Below are 17,404 nucleotides of genomic sequence, written 5' to 3'. Positions count from 1 at the left end.
TGCTTCCGGTTACATGTCTTTAAATCGAAATCTTTTATACTGAATGCACATATCTCAAATATTTTATATTGAAAACTTTTATAGGGAAAGCACTTTTTTGGGTGGATGTGGTCCCCCTAAATACCTGTTTCCCACCCCTAAAAACCCATCCATCCATATTTAACCCTTTACCACACACCTAAATGCATTCACTATAAAAATATTCAATATATGGGCATTCAATATAAAAGATTCAATATAAACACTGTATAAATTGCTTTCTTCCTCCTCATCTTCATGCTCCAGTGGTCGCTGCTCTTGTACTCAGCCGTATCGACAACTACAATTGCTTGTTTCTTGCCCAACCTCTCCATCTCACTCACCACCTTCGGCTGCTCCAAACTCTCGCGTTGCCACTGGAGCCCCCTTTGGTTCACACATCTCCCCTACGCTTCGTACCCTTCAATGGTTAATTGTTTCCAAACGTATATCATTCAAGCCCCTCCACATCATACATCGGGCCTTTAATGTTCTTGGTGCAGAATATTTGCAGGCTAAGTTTCCCTCCTACCTCCCTTCGCGACCTCCTCGCTCGCAAGGTACTTGCCTGATCTCTGTCCCTGGTTTTCGAATGGCCAGGAGCGGTGGCCACTCCTTTTCAGTTGCAGCAGTCAAACTTTGGAATTCTGTCCCGCTTGAGCTCACGGCTGTTAAAGGACATCTTTTGTTCCGTCGTCTCCTTAAGACCCATCTCTTCTAGCTCCACTCTCTTCTTGGCCTGCTGTTCAATTCTCAGCGCCAAGATGCATCCGGTGTACGTGTGCTTAACACATATCCTCAACTTACCATTTGTCTACCAGGGTAGTACTTGTCTCCAAGCCAAGTCTATGCTGCAAGGGCCACCACACCGAAGGCAGAAATTGACCCAGCAAACCAAACTTAGCTGCCCTTCACCAGCAACATGCCATCTCAGAGCAGGCATGGCCAATTCTGAGGTTCCCTCAGACCAATACCCAAATCATACAGGATCAAAAAACATGTTTTCAAGCAGTTCCTAGAGAGCTGGCAGATTGGTAATAGGTTAATCCATGGTCAGCCGTGAGCACTTCATCGAGGAGGTGGTTGTGCTTTTAGAATCATCCCTTATTCACACATGGCAGTCATTGACTGTGTGGTAGCCAATCACAAGGCTTCAAACAAAGTGTATAAATGTGAGGGAGTTCGGAATGTGGGCTTATACCAAAAGAGTCAGCCCGCGTTCTCAGACCCTCGATTGGCTGGCGTCCCCGCCCAGGCTGCTAATCTCTGAAGTAAACTGCAAACAACTTTTCTGCTCAAACACAACAAACATACGTATGAAGCTATTGTGATAATATGTCAATAGCATTATGAACTTCGAGAAGAAGAAGAATATTTCCTTGTGTTTTGCTTAGGTAAAATCATTGTGTTAAAAGTGTCTTTATGTTATTATCAAATCTCCCACCAGTGGGATTCCAGGTGACGGTTTTAGCCTTTTAGCGCTTTTGACTCTAGACTCGATGGCAAAGTGAGTCTGGCAGCTTACTTTATACTGAGAAGCAAATGTGTTGACTCTTGCAGTCAGCCATTCAGTAACATTTATTTTCATGTAAATTTGTATTAACATTTGCAAAATACAGAACTATTCCCCTACCTCTACACAGGTCTCGGATGCCATTTTAGTGTGGTGTGGGTAGGTGAACGTGTCTGCTGTGCTTTTTTTGGTCTCGGGTGCCATCTTAGTATGAGTAGGCAAGTCAATCTACTGTCCTTTTTGTGGCCTCAGATGGAATCTTAGTGCATGCAAGCATCCATGTCTGCTGGTATTTGACTGGTCTATGATTCCCACAGAATTGTGGTAAATTTGTACCAAATTCCTTCCAACGATGTGGTGATGGGTTTGTACTACATTCGTTTGAAGCAAAGGAAAGAGCAACATGTGTTTGAATTATTTTAACTGTGTGCAGCTCGTTAATTAGAATTGCAATAGAAGCTGACCTTGGAATCAATAACATGACACATTCTCAGACAAAAAACATTCAACCTCTACTGCTTCTGCTACTCTTCTGATGCAGCATACTGCTGCCTTAGTCTTAAAAGAATGCAGCACAGACTAGTCAAATACCAGCAGACATGCATGCCTGCATGCACTAAGATGCCATCTTGGACCACAAAAACGACAGTAGATTGACCTGCCTACCCATACTGAGATGGCAGCCGAGACCAAATAAAGAACAGCAGACATGCTCACCTACCCACACTAAGATGGCCCTCGGGACCAGTGTAGAGGGGAAGTTATTGACCAAAGAGCATGTTCAAGCTCTGTCCATCTACCTGCCTCCGAAGAAATTAAAATGTAAGGTGAGGAAGGACATATTTGAATCTGCACTATAAACTCTCATGGGAATGCACCTCACATAAAGAATATCTAGTTGAGCTACACAAGTATAAAACAGATAGGGCCCAGCATGAAGGCAAAATAGTGTGCTTTTAAAATATGACAGATTAGGTGACAGGAAAGAGTGTACACAGTTGAGGGACTCATTACACTAATAGGGCAGATTATACTGCATTTAGACAAAGGATGCTGCGTACACATAGGGAGGCGCGGCCTATAAAAGGCATGCACCAGGACTCTCTAGACTGAAAAGTAAATGTGTCCTGCAGAGAATAAAACGCGACAAGCAGTTGCCATTTTAAACTGCATAAGCACAGCTGAGAAAACAGTTCTGTAGCTTTCAGAAGGCCTCACAGCAAAGCACGCTATTTAAACAAATATAGTTAATTCAGAAAAATCTGCAGTGGCGGGATGTTAGCTGTCCCAAAGCAATGTCAAGGCTAAGAGGAGTTATACATAAAGGAACAAGGCACACAAGATTTCAGTGTCTACTGTGGCGAGCTTTCAACCATTTGAATGAATTAGGGACAATAACTCAACAGTGTTTGAAGTCCAGGGGACGGGATGAGCTGCCCAGGAAATATCCTAGTAGCCGACTGATGTATGTCCTAACCGATCGGCTAGGTGTAAGACACAAATACAGATTTGGCTAAAATACAAAAAATAAGTAGGGAAATCTTAAACATGGTCAAAGTCAAAGGACTCATACCAATAGTAATTCATAATGTGCCAAGCAAGATATCCAATTTACTGATGCAAGAGAAGGAGGGCTGGAGCAGGCAGACTCTCAAGGACAAATGTCATTGAACTCAAGAGACGTCATGGCGGTGATAACATGGGCTGTTTTATTTAATTAAGAACAAAGAGCGGTACACTTACTCCTCTACGCCATCTGCATCCATATTTCCTCATACCCGGCAGTTCAAGGATAGCCTGATTTCATGCCAGCCTATAAACATGTACCCTTACCCCACCGCATAAGTAGTTGCCAGCCAATGATATTTAAGAATGGTGATGTAGCACATTTAATGGGATCTCTCCTGGGTGGGACCTTAGAAAGGGTTCCATACAAGCATAACTGGGGAACGTATAAGAACTATATAGTAGCTTAACAGAGGGAGCCAATGAACAGTAGAGATAGGTTTTTGTAACTTGGTGATCATGATGACATCAGAAGTGACTCATATGTTTGACGTTCTCGGATGACCTGTTTTTGGTTAGGATGTCTCTTTTTTCTCTCTCCTGTTGTCCTTTTGTTTATTGGTTGTTGCGCCCTTAAACCTACAGCTCCATGGTCTGTGCAGTATAAATATTAAAAGTAAAGTAAAGTATATAAACGGCAGTTTCCTATTGGAATGTAGGATAATCTTGAGTCAAAGCTTGGCTGTTAATCTGTTTTTCCCCCAGCATTTGCATATTATTATTAATAAAGCTGGGTTCCCTCACATTTTGCATACCACATCCTATGTGTCGCCTCTTTATTGGCAAATATCAGATAGCGGGCTGTGCTGTCTTTTGGGCCCCGATTAACATCTAGTAGCAGAGTGAAGATGGTTCTTCAAGTGTTTTGGTGGATTGTAGGGACCCGAGCCATCCTTCAATGGGGAGAGCTGAAGGGTCTGGAGAGTGGAGTTTTTGCGTAACTGAACAGTAGGTCAGCAGGAGCCTGCTTTGGAGTGAATTTGTGCCCCAGTCTTGGACCTGCCGCTGGACTCAGAAGAGGAACAGACAGACGGGTGGGGCCCCCTGACGACGGGAAACCTGAAAGATCGTGGATATGAGTATGTTATGTGTGGGGTAACATTTGGGGGTGGGGAAATGTATTATGCAGTATTTATGAAACAGAGAAAGGAATAAAGGATATCCCTTGACAAGTGTCTTGGAGAGCTGCGCAGCAGGGCTCAACCTCCTTTTGGAGGGCAGAAGAAAAATAGAGAGAGATAAGGATCCCCCAAAGGGAAGATAACTATATTTCATATACAGTGTTTAAATTGTTAACTGGCGGCATTGATTTGATATGGCATTTATAATGCGCCTATATACAAGTGTTTCAAGGTGAAACGGGGAAAAGGAGGAGGAACAGAGGGAAGACAGAGACAATGATCCAACTAGGCCAGGTGTCATTCAGATCGCGCAAATGCGTGCATTGTTGTTGTGTTCTGAGAGGTCATGTAGAGGTGTCTTTATTGTGTATTGTGAGCGGACAGTATCATCAGTAGGAGATTGATGCCGGTAAGCAGGATTGAATTTTTGGGGTGTGGCTTCAAACAATGAAGATTGATTTAATGGTGATGTATATTTGGAGCAGGGAGGAGGTGTAAGCATGGCGAGAGTGTGAGTGTGTTGTGGAAAGAAGTTCATTTTGATTATTGGTAAACGGGTTACTGTTCCTATTGGTCATTTGTTAAGTTTCAAGCTGTGCGCTGCTTAAAAATTGTCAACATGTCAGATACCCCAATAATCCACCTTTGTAAAGCATTCCTGGATATAATACCAAAATTACTATGTATCACAACAAGTGGATTAAAGAGACTGCTAGAACAACATTTATGCCATGGCCACGAGAGGGCATCGACTCGACAGATGTACTCCAAGATACGTGCACTTACATGGTATACACAAAGGCAAGGTGCATAAGAACAGGCTGGGTATATCAGACCTCTCGAAGGCCTTTGAGGAAGAGACACAGGGGCATAAGAAAGAATGGATGCTTAATGTGCATGAGGGAGAGCACAGGAAGCCCACGGTGCTGCCACCTCCCTCTGAGGAGAGTGCACACGCACAGCCAACAGCACCGTCCTGTTCCATATGTGACTGTATATACTCAAAAGTAACTGGATTATGTACATACTGTATAATAAAGCTCTACCCGGACCAATCAGAGACTCCACAGCAGGTCTATGTATGAGTGCTGAGCTGAGTGACTAAAGAGAGACTTTACAACAACCTATTGGTGCTATTGCCAACATGAATAGTACTATGTTCAGATACTACTGATAGTTTTATTTTTTCAGCGACGGCAACAGATCCAGAAGTCCATTAGAATGTCCCTTAATCAATGTGTGGAACTAAAAGAGAGTTGGATGTAACCACAGGTTAAGCCTGAACAAAGTAAACAAGATGGCCAAGATAATCAGCAAGAGGAGGCGGCTTTCCCCCAGTAGTAAATCCTGAGCCATTTAATAGAGTATGGAAACAAATGACGGAAAAGATTAATGTTAAAAATCAGTGCTTCAAAATTTGACACTTTCAAGGGGCTAAAGAAGTAGTTGCAGTCACAAAGGGGATGGATGACTGTGGATGCATTGTCTAGACCAGCAGCGGGGCAACCTGCAGCCCTCCAGATGTTTTGGCCTATGACTCCCATGATCCCTCACCATTGATTATGCTGGCTAGGGCTGATGGGATGTGTAGGCCAAAACAGCCCTAAACTTTACTCTTCCAAGATGCACCATGTGTCCACTTGGCGTCTGGTCTGGTGGTAAAGTGACCGGACTTGAGGGGCAGTCATCGGGCAGTGGGCATTCATGTAGCTCATGACGGCATGTGTCAAGTGTGGCCTCATTCTTTGAGGTTATGACCGGTTATGGGGGACATGCTGTGGGATTAGGGATACTTTAAGGAACTGTATTTCTAGCTGGCAGCAGAGCTGGGAGGGAGTGCCACCTACATTTTAAGAACATTTAAGAACATGGAAGCAGCATGAAATGTGGAAACTATGTCCCTTTTAAAGTTGAAGCTGAAGAAGTGATGCGTTGTGGTGCCGGTATACAGAGCAATGGAGGTTCAATCCCCGGGTCCGGCTAAGAAACCTGATAGCTACTATTGACCGAGTTTTTCAAAGATTTTTGTGGGGGGAGAAGAAGAGGCCGAAGATTCCGAAATGTATTTTGATGCGTAGTACTAAATGTGGGGGTTTTGGGTACCCGAATCTGGAGCAGTATTATAAGGGGTTTATTTTGAAGAAAGCAGCATACTATTTGGCAATGGGAAATGAGTCAGAGCCCTTTTGGACATTGATTGAAAGGAGTAAAATGTCTGGATTTAGGTCGAGTGCTGTTGCTTCAATGGGGAGGCTACCTGTGAAGGGTAGTAAGTGGTCATCTATTATTGCAACTAAAGAGATGCGCTTATTTGGTGGTTGAATATTTGTCATGGGAATTTGTATCTCAATTACAGGGCTTCGATTTGGCTTAATCCAGGTTTACAGATTGCCAATAAACTCATATATTGGAGGAGTTGGGTCTCAAAAGAGATTTTGTGCATTGGGGATGTGATGGGGGATGGTCGTATGTTAACATTTGAGGAGTTACAGGGGACGTTTCATCTAGTTAAGAGGGAAAAGAGTAGATATGCAACGTTAAGGATGCTATTGAGTGAGAGGTTTGCAATGTTAATGCGACCGTTGGAGGAGGTATCATTGGGTTGCAAGATTATCATGTCGTCGCCACGAATGGTGAGCACATACACTAGTGTCATGCCAGTGAATTATGCGGTTACTGATTCTGGGAAGAGAGTGTTGGAGAAGTGGGAAGAGGAATTGGGGTGTGAGATTACAGAGAAGGAGTGGGAAAATATGTGGGGTGTGGGATATAAGAGCAAGTTGGATCTCAAGTTGCGGCTTATTCATCAGAAAATATTAGGACGTTTGTATTGGACGCCGGTGCGTATGTGTAAACTGGGTGTAGTTGACAATGATGTGTGTTGGGGATGTGGGAAGGAGAAGGGGACATTCGTTCACATGTTGTGGTACTGTTCGCGTGTGTTAGACTTCTGGACCGGAATGTTGGACAGACTAGATGCGATATTGTCCATAAGTCTTCCTAGGATACCTCTACAGGTGTTGCCTCTGTCAGGGAAGGACGGTGCAAGGTTGCTCAACGATATGGGCAGTGGATTGATAAGGTACTTATAGTTGCGGTAAAACAGGTGTTGATGGTATGGAAGACAAGGACGAAGCCTCGAGTGACAAATTGGATAAATGATGTATTGATAGTATCGGGCTTTGAGAGGGTGATGTTCCAAAGGCTGGACAAGGAATAAAAGTATCGAGCTCTCTGGACGCCATTTAATGAATTATATGGTGAGTGAGTACCTGAGGCTTGTCTAAGTCTGGTATGTTTTATTGATCTGGGATAGTGTGGATTGGGGTGTTGATCTGGGATAGTGTGGATTGGGGTGTTGATCTGGGATAGTGTGGATTGGGGTGTCGATCTGGGATAGTGTGGATTGGGGTGTTGATCTGGGATAGTGTGGATTGGGGTGTTGATCCGGGATAGTGTGGATTGGGGTGTTGATCCGGGATAGTGTGGATTGGGGTGTTGATCTGGGATAGTGTGGATTGGGGTGTTGATCCGGGATAGTGTGGATTGGGGTGTTGATCTGGGATAGTGTGGATTGGGGTGTTGGTCTGGGATAGTGTGGATTGGGGTGTTGATCTGGGATAGTCTGGATTGGGGTGTTGATCTGGGAAGTGTTGATCTGGGATAGTGGGGATAGTCTGGATTGGGGTGTTGATCTGGGATAGTGTGGATTGGGGTGTTGATCTGGGATAGTGTGGATTGGGGTGTTGATCTGGGATAGTGTGGATTGGGGTGTTGATCTGGGATAGTCTGGATTGGGGTGTTGATCTGGGATAGTGTGGATTGGGGTGTTGATCTGGGATAGTCTGGATTGGGGTGTTGATCTGGGATAGTGTGGATTGGGGTGTTGGTCTGGGATAGTGTGGATTGGGGTGTTGATCTGGGATAGTCTGGATTGGGGTGTTGATCTGGGAAGTGTTGATCTGGGATAGTGGGGTTAGTCTGGATTGGGGTGTTGATCTGGGATAGTCTGGATTGGGGTGTTGATCTGGGATAGTCTGGATTGGGGTGTTGATCTGGGATAGTCTGGATTGGGGTGTTGATCTGGGATAGTGTGGATTGGGGTGTTGATCTGGGATAGTCTGGATTGGGGTGTTGATCTGGGATAGTGTGGATTGGGGTGTTGATCCGGGATAGTGTGGATTGGGGTGTTGATCCGGGATAGTCTGGATTGGGGTGTTGATCCGGGATAGTCTGGATTGGGGTGTTGATCCAGGATAGTGTGGATTAGGGTGTTGATCCAGGATAGTGTGGATTGGGGTGTTGATCCGGGATAGTGTGGATTGGGGTGTTGATCCGGGATAGTGTGGATTGGGGTGTTGATCTGGGATAGTCTGGATTGGGGTGTTGATCTGGGATAGTGTGGATTGGGGTGTTGATCTGGGATAGTGTGGATTGGGGTGTTGATCCGGGATAGTGTGGATTGGGGTGTTGATCCGGGATAGTGTGGATTGGGGTGTTGATCTGGGATAGTGTGGATTGGGGTGTTGGTCTGGGATAGTGTGGATTGGGGTGTTGATCTGGGATAGTCTGGATTGGGGTGTTGATCTGGGAAGTGTTGATCTGGGATAGTGGGGATAGTCTGGATTGGGGTGTTGATCTGGGATAGTGTGGATTGGGGTGTTGATCTGGGATAGTGTGGATTGGGGTGTTGATCTGGGATAGTCTGGATTGGGGTGTTGATCTGGGATAGTGTGGATTGGGGTGTTGATCTGGGATAGTCTGGATTGGGGTGTTGATCTGGGATAGTGTGGATTGGGGTGTTGGTCTGGGATAGTGTGGATTGGGGTGTTGATCTGGGATAGTCTGGATTGGGGTGTTGATCTGGGAAGTGTTGATCTGGGATAGTGGGGATAGTCTGGATTGGGGTGTTGATCTGGGATAGTCTGGATTGGGGTGTTGATCTGGGATAGTCTGGATTGGGGTGTTGATCTGGGATAGTGTGGATTGGGGTGTTGATCTGGGATAGTCTGGATTGGGGTGTTGATCTGGGATAGTGTGGATTGGGGTGTTGATCTGTTTGTCCAGTCTGTGGGAGTGTCTTTGTATTTTTTTAGTGGTGGTGTTTTGTGTACACAGGATTTATGATTGGGTAAATATACACAGGGAGCAGTAATGTATGTTGCCTGAAGTGTTATAGATGTTCTTGGTGTATTGCATGCATCTTGGTGAGTCTACCCACATAATGTGGCGCAATGAGAAGTGTATTTTGTTAAACTGCTGATCATTATATTGTCGATGTATTTGAAATTATTAAATGCACATAAATAAAAAAGAAACCTCTGGGTATTAAGCAGGTTATAAATAACATATCATAGCATATCATATACAGACCTGCTCAGAACCAGTAGACGCATATGGCCTCGTCCAGCCATGTGAGCAGGTTGTAGTACACAGAAGTGTAACCTACTAATCCTGCAAAGCAGCCGATTCACCCTCGCCGCGTTCTGAATGGATTCCCAGTGACGCATCCTATGGAGCTCCTCGCGCCTCTATCGTGGCGCTAGAGAGATGGCACAGTAAGGGAGATCATTGCCAGACTCCTGGAAAAGGAAGCAGGGCAGCGGCATGGCTGTCGATTGCCAGTCTGCTCCAATGTTTGAAAACAAGGCCCCTCTGGACCGCCCTTTAATGAAGGTGAGAGACTTGCGGTCCAATTACTGCGGATTGAAATTGCAAATCTCCGAGCACTCAGCATGTACCCCGACGTGTGAACGGACCCCCTGCCCAGTGTGAACAGCTGGTCCCACTCGACGTTCTGCTCTCTTCGCTAGGCTTTCCCAAGTCATTAATGGGCAGTGGGAGGTGGTGTTCTGTAAGCAGAGCAACGAGGCACATCTCCCATCCGCATAAAACCCGACCATTTCTGTTGCTACCAAAAGATCACACATAGAGTCCAGTTTCCTGCAGTACAGGATCGTTAACAAATTAACACTTTATAAATAGTGCACCTTAACGCAGGCCTCATCAGGATGGCAGGTGGCCTGTTTACATCAGACGTGGGCTACCTGGAGGCTCCCACTGTATTTTGATGCCGCAGAAACATCATGTGAACGGAGGATAGCACAGGGGCAACGTGCTGGTCTTGGAAACAAGACCACACTGAACGACAGAGGTCGAATCCCGGATCCAGGCCTAGAAACCAAACTCGTATGTAAAAACCCAATAAAATAATAATCATTGCTTAGCTCCTTAATGGTTCCACGTGAGTGGAGTAGGCCAGGAGCACTGCAGCAGGGCAACACAATTCCCTGGCTCTTAATAGCACCATGTGGGTGTGGTGGGACAGATGGATCGAACTGATGGCAACCCATCATTGCCTGGCTACATGTCGGTGTACTTTGCCAGAGGGCCACACACACACACACACACACACACACTGCCTTGCTCGAGTGGGGTGTGCCAGGTGAACGAAGGACACTCCATTAGTTCCTGGCTCTTTAATTGCACCAATGCCTGTTCCATGTGGGTGAACTTTCCAAAAGAGAAGTGGGCACACATGATTGGCGGGTTTCTTAATGGCTCCACATGCGTGAGTGTGCCAGACGCACAGAGGTCAAGAAGGTCAACGTTAGGCGCAGAGTTGAATTACTCAGGAATGGGTACTCATTGGCCATCACATCGCTAATACATATTCTATTAAGTGCTTGACACCTGAAATCTCCAAGTGCAGGATCGGGGTTCGAACCTGTGTTGCTCTGCTCTGTTTTGCTTCCAAGACAAGCGCATAGCCCCTGAGCTATCCTCCCGGCCCACTGCTGGAGTTCTAGCTTTGCCCCCAATGTAGTGTCCACTAGAATGCTTCCATGCCAGGCACAGATACGGCAGCGCCTGGTTTGCTTACGTTGCCCTGTCCTCACCTTACACTCGGATACGGTCCTATGTACTACTTAGTTGCATGATGTGTGTTCCCATGTTGCCCCCCCCCCCCCACTTCGCTCGATGTCCAAGCCCCGCCTCCTCCTGGCATCACCCCGCACTTCCATCACTGTGATGTAAAGGATCCACTTCACCAAGGTCGAAGATGAAGCACACTTCTTGATATTCTAGAAATACCCCTCATTGAATGGGGAGATGTGTGCCTGACCGGTCACTCCCAGGTTCGACTCCTCACTGGGGTGACTTAGTCCCTTTCATGGGTTTATTGTAATGAGGACTAATAAGTTGGGTATGACATCAGCAACAGGAAGCAACAGAACATTCGGTGTGTTGTGTGCACTACATAAATGGTTAATATATTAACAGTATAGCCATATAGACCGAGGGAGAGTTAATTATCACAGGATATTGACTGGCCAGAAAATGATGGCCCGAAACAAAGCTGAGGGCCATGAGTGGAAGATGGGCCATAGTCCCAAGTGTTGATGACCCCTCCCGAGGTCTACAGGGCCATAGCACATTAAGATAGTTGCAATACATGTTTTGGCGCTTTGGTAAAAAGTTTAATTTAATATTGCGTAAATAGACAAACTCAGTAAATTGAATGTGGTTTTATTGTGTAGTGTTTAAATAATGAGGTTGGCTTCATAAGTTAAACATTTTAATTACAAACTTAGTTAAAATGGCAGGGGTTTAATATGAGCGCGGCTTAGGCGCCATGTGAAAGCAAATAGTTAATCTGTGAGAAAGTGAAAACATATTTTGATTTTTTTGCTTTCTCTCGGGTGTGTTGAAATAGGATGCTGCAGCGAAAGAAAAGGTCCTCCCAGAAAAGAAAGGACATGTTGAAAGGAACCTTTCCTGGAAATTGCATTGTGGTTTTCCTGTCTGCTTTTAAAGTCAGAGGCGCTCATGTTCAATTATAGTGATACGTGAATGGAAGGCGTAAAAGCCTTGAGTAAAACTTTTACACTTTTCTTTCTTGCCACGCCACATTTTAATGTATGTGTACGAGGGAGAGGAGGGGCTGGATACAACTTGATTCTCCACCGCCTTCTTTCCTCTCTGCCATACAATGCTCCAGCATTTGCACCAATCTCTATGTTCATGCTGGTGCAAATGCTGGACATCCCTATGGGTTCTGCCCGCTTTATGCACCAGCAGGTGGGCCCCATTGGGATTCATTGTAAATGCTGCCTGCTCGCACAGCAGGCAGCATTTACAATTACAATTAAACCCTGCCACACATGCTTGCATGTCGGGCAGGGGTTAATTGTATTCGTGACTACTGCTTACCATGCAGGCATGGCAAGCAGCGCTCACAATTAAATGAAAACACTGCCAATCATGTGTGCATACCAGGTAGTGTTTACTCACTTTGCACAGCGCCACCTTTTGCCATGCAATTTTGCACCATGTCGCGCAAATGACAAGAAATGTGGTGGCGGGGCGACGTTTAGTTGCAGTGCAAACAAAGGCTCCCCCACTGTCAAAATTACACTTAATAGCAAAATTTGCTTCAGAATGCTCAAAATGCAGTCAATACCAGTAGTTAATGACTGTGCTCTGAATATTGATTGGTTGAGAGGAGGTAAATCACGATCTACATGTGCTAATGTAGCTTTCAACAGAGTGCAAATCAGGATTTTATGTTTCTGGTGTCTTTGCATTCAGTGTAGGAGTGATGTTGTAAATCCCCATTCATAGAGTGCCATAGAACTCCATGTGGAGATTTGCCGTCATTACCGGCAGTGCCAGTGCCAGTAACAAGGCCTTTTTTTTACTGGTAGCTGGAGGTAATCCAGGTGCCCCATCGGCAAACCTATTGTCGGCCGGTCCGTTAAAGTGCTGATATCCACTAATACTGGCACTTTTTTACTGGCCTGGCTGACCTGGAATGAGGCCCTACAATGAGGCCCATTTTCTGTTATACCCAATTATCAGCAAAGCACGAGCTGTTCCAGCTGCACAGGTAAGCAGATTCCACTCTCAAATGTTAAAATCACTTGCGATGGTGGCCCCACGCAAACGTAATACGTTAGCTCTGATGAGCAAGTAGCAGACGAGGAGCTCAACGGTGAACCAGCCAACCTCAAAAGATCAGGAAGAAGACTGCAATTATTTTGTTCGAAGATCAGGTCTCAATCAATTAACCTTAAGCAGCAAAATCCCTCGCCAAGCTCGTCTATCCCGCCAGTTACCTAGAAACTGGCATTTCGTTCATTCTCTCGCCAACATGTGGTTACTCCATCCGCTACACCTTCCTCAAACAAGTGAAACAGATTAAAATGCAAGGTGGTCTACATGGTGTAGATCACCTTACTGTCCTAGGCTATGGCTTAAAGCATGATGGGAAAATGGCAGGGTTAAAAACTCCCAGAGCCAATAAAATGCAAAGGACAATGAAGAGGCTCCCTACTAATCAGGGCCGCGGGGAGTGATATAATAACAAAGATTGCTGGAAGGGAAGGTACCGTTGTCTGAAGCGGGGAGCAACCAGCTGCTGTACTGAGAGGTTGATGATATGATATGATAGGTTATTTATAATGCGCGTAATACCCAGAGGTTTCTAAGCATGGAACCCGGGGATCAAACCTTTGTTGCTCTGTGTGGTCTTGCTTCCAAGGTGAGCACGTTGCCCCTGAGCTATCCTCCCAAGATAGCCTCCGACTCCCACTACCTTGCTCCCACGCAGAAACCCTGAGGATCTTCAAGAGAACTGACACTTTTTGTGCTTCTCTCGAAGATCCTCAATCCTCAGGGTTTCTGCCTGGGAGCAAGGTACTGAGAAAATTGATAAGCACCTAGATCCTGAGCACGATACTGAGAACCCTGCAAGCTGCCCCGGTCCTGAGAGTGGCACTGAGAACACCGAAAAGAGGCTAATGCCAGAGACTGGCAATTGGAACCCTAAAAAGTTTCTAGAACCCAAGAGTGGGCATTGCAAACCCTGAAAAGAGCCTGGAGCCGGAGCACGTCATTCAGATCCCTGAAAAGTGCCTAGCCTGACTCGCACCGAGAAGCCTGAGCACGTACAGGTCGAGAGTGGCACAGAGTGTGAAATATGCCTCGAAACGGAGAGGGAGCATGAAGAACCCTGGAAGTGCATGAACAAGAGATGGGCAGAGGATGATGAAGGACTTGGAAAGTCTTTGAGGAACTAAATTATGTAATTGAATTCTGCATTTTATTAGGATTTATATAGCACTTTAGCGAAAGGTGGCAGAAGGGGAGGATTTGGATGTATACGGAAGGTTGCAAGGGATGCAGAGCAGCTGAGAGAAAGAGGGAGGGAGAGGGTCCCGAAGTTTGGGAGCTAGAAGAGAAAAGGGTCAGAAACGAGATCGGGTGCACAGCGGTTTGGATATAATGGAGAGAGATTGAGAGCGAAGAAGACACAAAGGTTGTTAGACAGAGACCAAGGAGAAGAAGCAAGGCATGGACAGACCTTCCTTGGGGGAGGCAGGTCCTGTTCCCAGGAAGCAAATGTCCTTTGAAGCCAGGGCCTGGACAAACCTGTCCTGCTGGTTTCACAGTAAATGCATTTATTTATTTATTCTTTTTTTCTGAACCAGAAGCAAGTCTGTTTTGGAATAAAACATCCTATATGTGTTTTCAAACAAAACCCCCACCACATTCTATGCGAAGACAGGGCTTTAATTCAACATTTCACTTTTAAGCAGATATTTTTCTAGTTTGTAAAAGCACCATTTGACATGGGGTACATATTCCTTGGCTGTCACTTGATAATGCTGCCTTCTCACATTCATTTTCTGAATCTTTCAAAAGCCCCAGTCATGTTTCTAATGCACAGGTATCTGTCCAAATAAATATCCCTTGAAAATGACATGAGCTAGGAGAGGGAGAGGGCTTTTCTTTTATAAAGAAATTAGCTATGATATTTTGTTACAAAATAAAGCATTTTTCCCTATGGCTTGGAATGAAGTTCTTTGTGATTTCACAGATCTTGCCTGACACAGCCTGTCATTCAGTGAGAAATGCCCCCTTTTGCTGGAGCACAACCTGAATATTACTGGACATAGCTGGGTCTCACTGAAACAAACTGAATACTGTAGAAAATGGTGGAAAAGAGCATCAGAGCGCAGACATTTTAAAAGGCAAAATAATTTCTTTTTCAGTGAAGTTTTGGGCTGGCAACCTAGCAGCGCTGCCTTTGAATTCTTTTCTTTTTGGTGCAAATGAACCATTCTCTGGTGCCACTGAAGAAAATACTGGCAGCAATTCTCAGGGTATTTGGTGTTTCATTTCGCCCACGTGTGGCTGGTCAAACAGTGCAGCCATTATCTTGGTGACTGCAAAACACCGTTTTTAAGAAAAGGCGATAGTGCTCAACAGCACCAGTGCAGCCATTCTGCCGGTGACTGCTGAGATGTGGTTTGGTGATGTAGGGGAGTTCTGCTGGGTGGTAGATGTGTCTCACAACGCTGAGGTATTGGAGAACCAGTCAGCCCCGTAATACTGAAGCGAGGCTTGGTATGAGAGGGCCAGTTGCCCAAACATACTGAAACCACACTGAGGCCCAGTCGGCTCAGAGATGGTGAACCCATGCTGATGTATGCGAGGACCAGTGGGCCCAGAGATACTAAAACCAAACTCAGGTATCAAAAGATAATTCTGCCCAAAGATACTAAAACCACACTTGGGTATGAGAGTACCAGTCATCCCAGAGATACTGATACCATGCACTAGTATGAGAAGAGCAATTGGGCCCCAGAGATACTGAAACCACGCTGAGGTATGGGAGAACCAGTCAGCCCCGTAATACTGAAGCGAGGCTTGGTATGACACAGTCAGTTGTCCCAGAGATCCTGAAACCACACTCAGGTATCAGATGATCATTTAGCCCAAAAATACTGACACCACACTTGGGTATTAGAGGACCAGTCGGCCCAGAGGTACTGAAACCATGCTCCAGTATGAGAGGACCAGTCAAGCTCAGAGATACTAAAACCGCACTTTGGTATTAGAGAACCAGTCGGGCCCAGAGATACTGAAACCATGCTCCAGTATGAGAGGACCAGTCATAATTAGAGATACTGAAACCACATTCAGGTAGAGGATCATTCAGCCCAAAGATATTAAAACCACACTTGGATATTAGAGGACCGGTCATCCCAGAGATACTAAAACCACACTTGGATATTAGAGGACCGGTCATCCCAGAGATACTGAAACCACACTTGGATATTAGAGGACCGGTCATCCCAGAGATACTGAAATCACACTTGGATATTAGAGGACCGGTCATCCCAGAGATACTGAAACCCCACTTGGATATTAGAGGACCGGTCATCCCAGAGATACTGAAACCACACTTGGATATTAGAGGACCGCACATGCTCAGAGATACTGAAAACACACTCCGGCATCACAGGCAGATCAGTCCAGAGGTACTGAAACCATGGTCAGGTATGAGAGGACTAGAAATACAAAAACATGCCCGGTAATCACAGCACGTCGGTAGCCTTAATACTGCTTCAAGTCTACATAAGCATTCAGCCTCTTCCATCGGAAATCGTAAATATAACTTTGGATGTCCCACAAGGCCCTGCCCACTCTACGAGCCTACTTGGCAGGAATGTAAAGACCAGAAAGTGCCATGGCAAGCAGGCGAGGGTGAGCCACCAACAATGATCTGTAGGAAAAAAGCACATAAAACAATGAGCCCGGTAACTCAACCTACTTCTCCAAAGTCCGGGAAAGGGGGCAAGCTGCACAGCCGAGGACTCTCTGCTTGCAAGATAAAAATATTGCAGTTTGCTAAAAACCAGCTTCAACCGGGAGGATAGCTCAGGGGCAACGTGCTCGCCTTGGAAGCAAGACTACACGAAGGAACACAGGTTCTATCCCCGGGTCCTAGCTTAGAAACCGCTGGGTATCTAAGCGCGGTATAGATACGCAACTAAGACAACAACAGCAACAACACAATTCTGTAACAACGCCTCGATGAAAATGTAAATAAAATAAATAAATAAACACCATTTTCCTTTCAGCTAGCCCTCCTCCCAGGGAAATCAGTTAGAATCTATTGGCAAAGCCTGAAACATCGTGGTCCTTGGCATCCCCTCATTAAGTGGTCTTCCTTCTTTTGTTGAAACCATTTTATCGAAAGTAACGGTAAGTATCCCGAAGTACCATGACAACTTTGGAGCGGCATGCGAAGTAACGTATGTAATGAGACCGTGCGAATCAGGTGCCCAAGTACTGAACTCAGCGTGCAGTCTGCATGAAACTGCCTCCATGAAGT

The 17,404-nt window shown here is 45.5% G+C and overlaps 1 protein-coding gene across 1 annotated transcript in view; it reads right to left on the bottom strand.

Moving 5' to 3' along the window:
* ATRNL1 (attractin like 1) overlaps positions 1 to 17,404 on the bottom strand; it is a 2,575,823-nt gene that overhangs the window by 1,165,634 nt on the left and 1,392,785 nt on the right. The window lies entirely within an intron of this gene.

The sequence above is a fragment of the Ambystoma mexicanum genome, chromosome 8 (assembly GCF_040938575.1).
Source record: "Ambystoma mexicanum isolate Mex_15411 chromosome 8, UKY_AmexF1_1, whole genome shotgun sequence".
Lineage (NCBI taxonomy): Eukaryota > Metazoa > Chordata > Amphibia > Caudata > Ambystomatidae > Ambystoma > Ambystoma mexicanum.
Note: the sequence above shows the minus strand (reverse complement) of the source record. Positions and strands in the feature narration are given on the sequence as shown.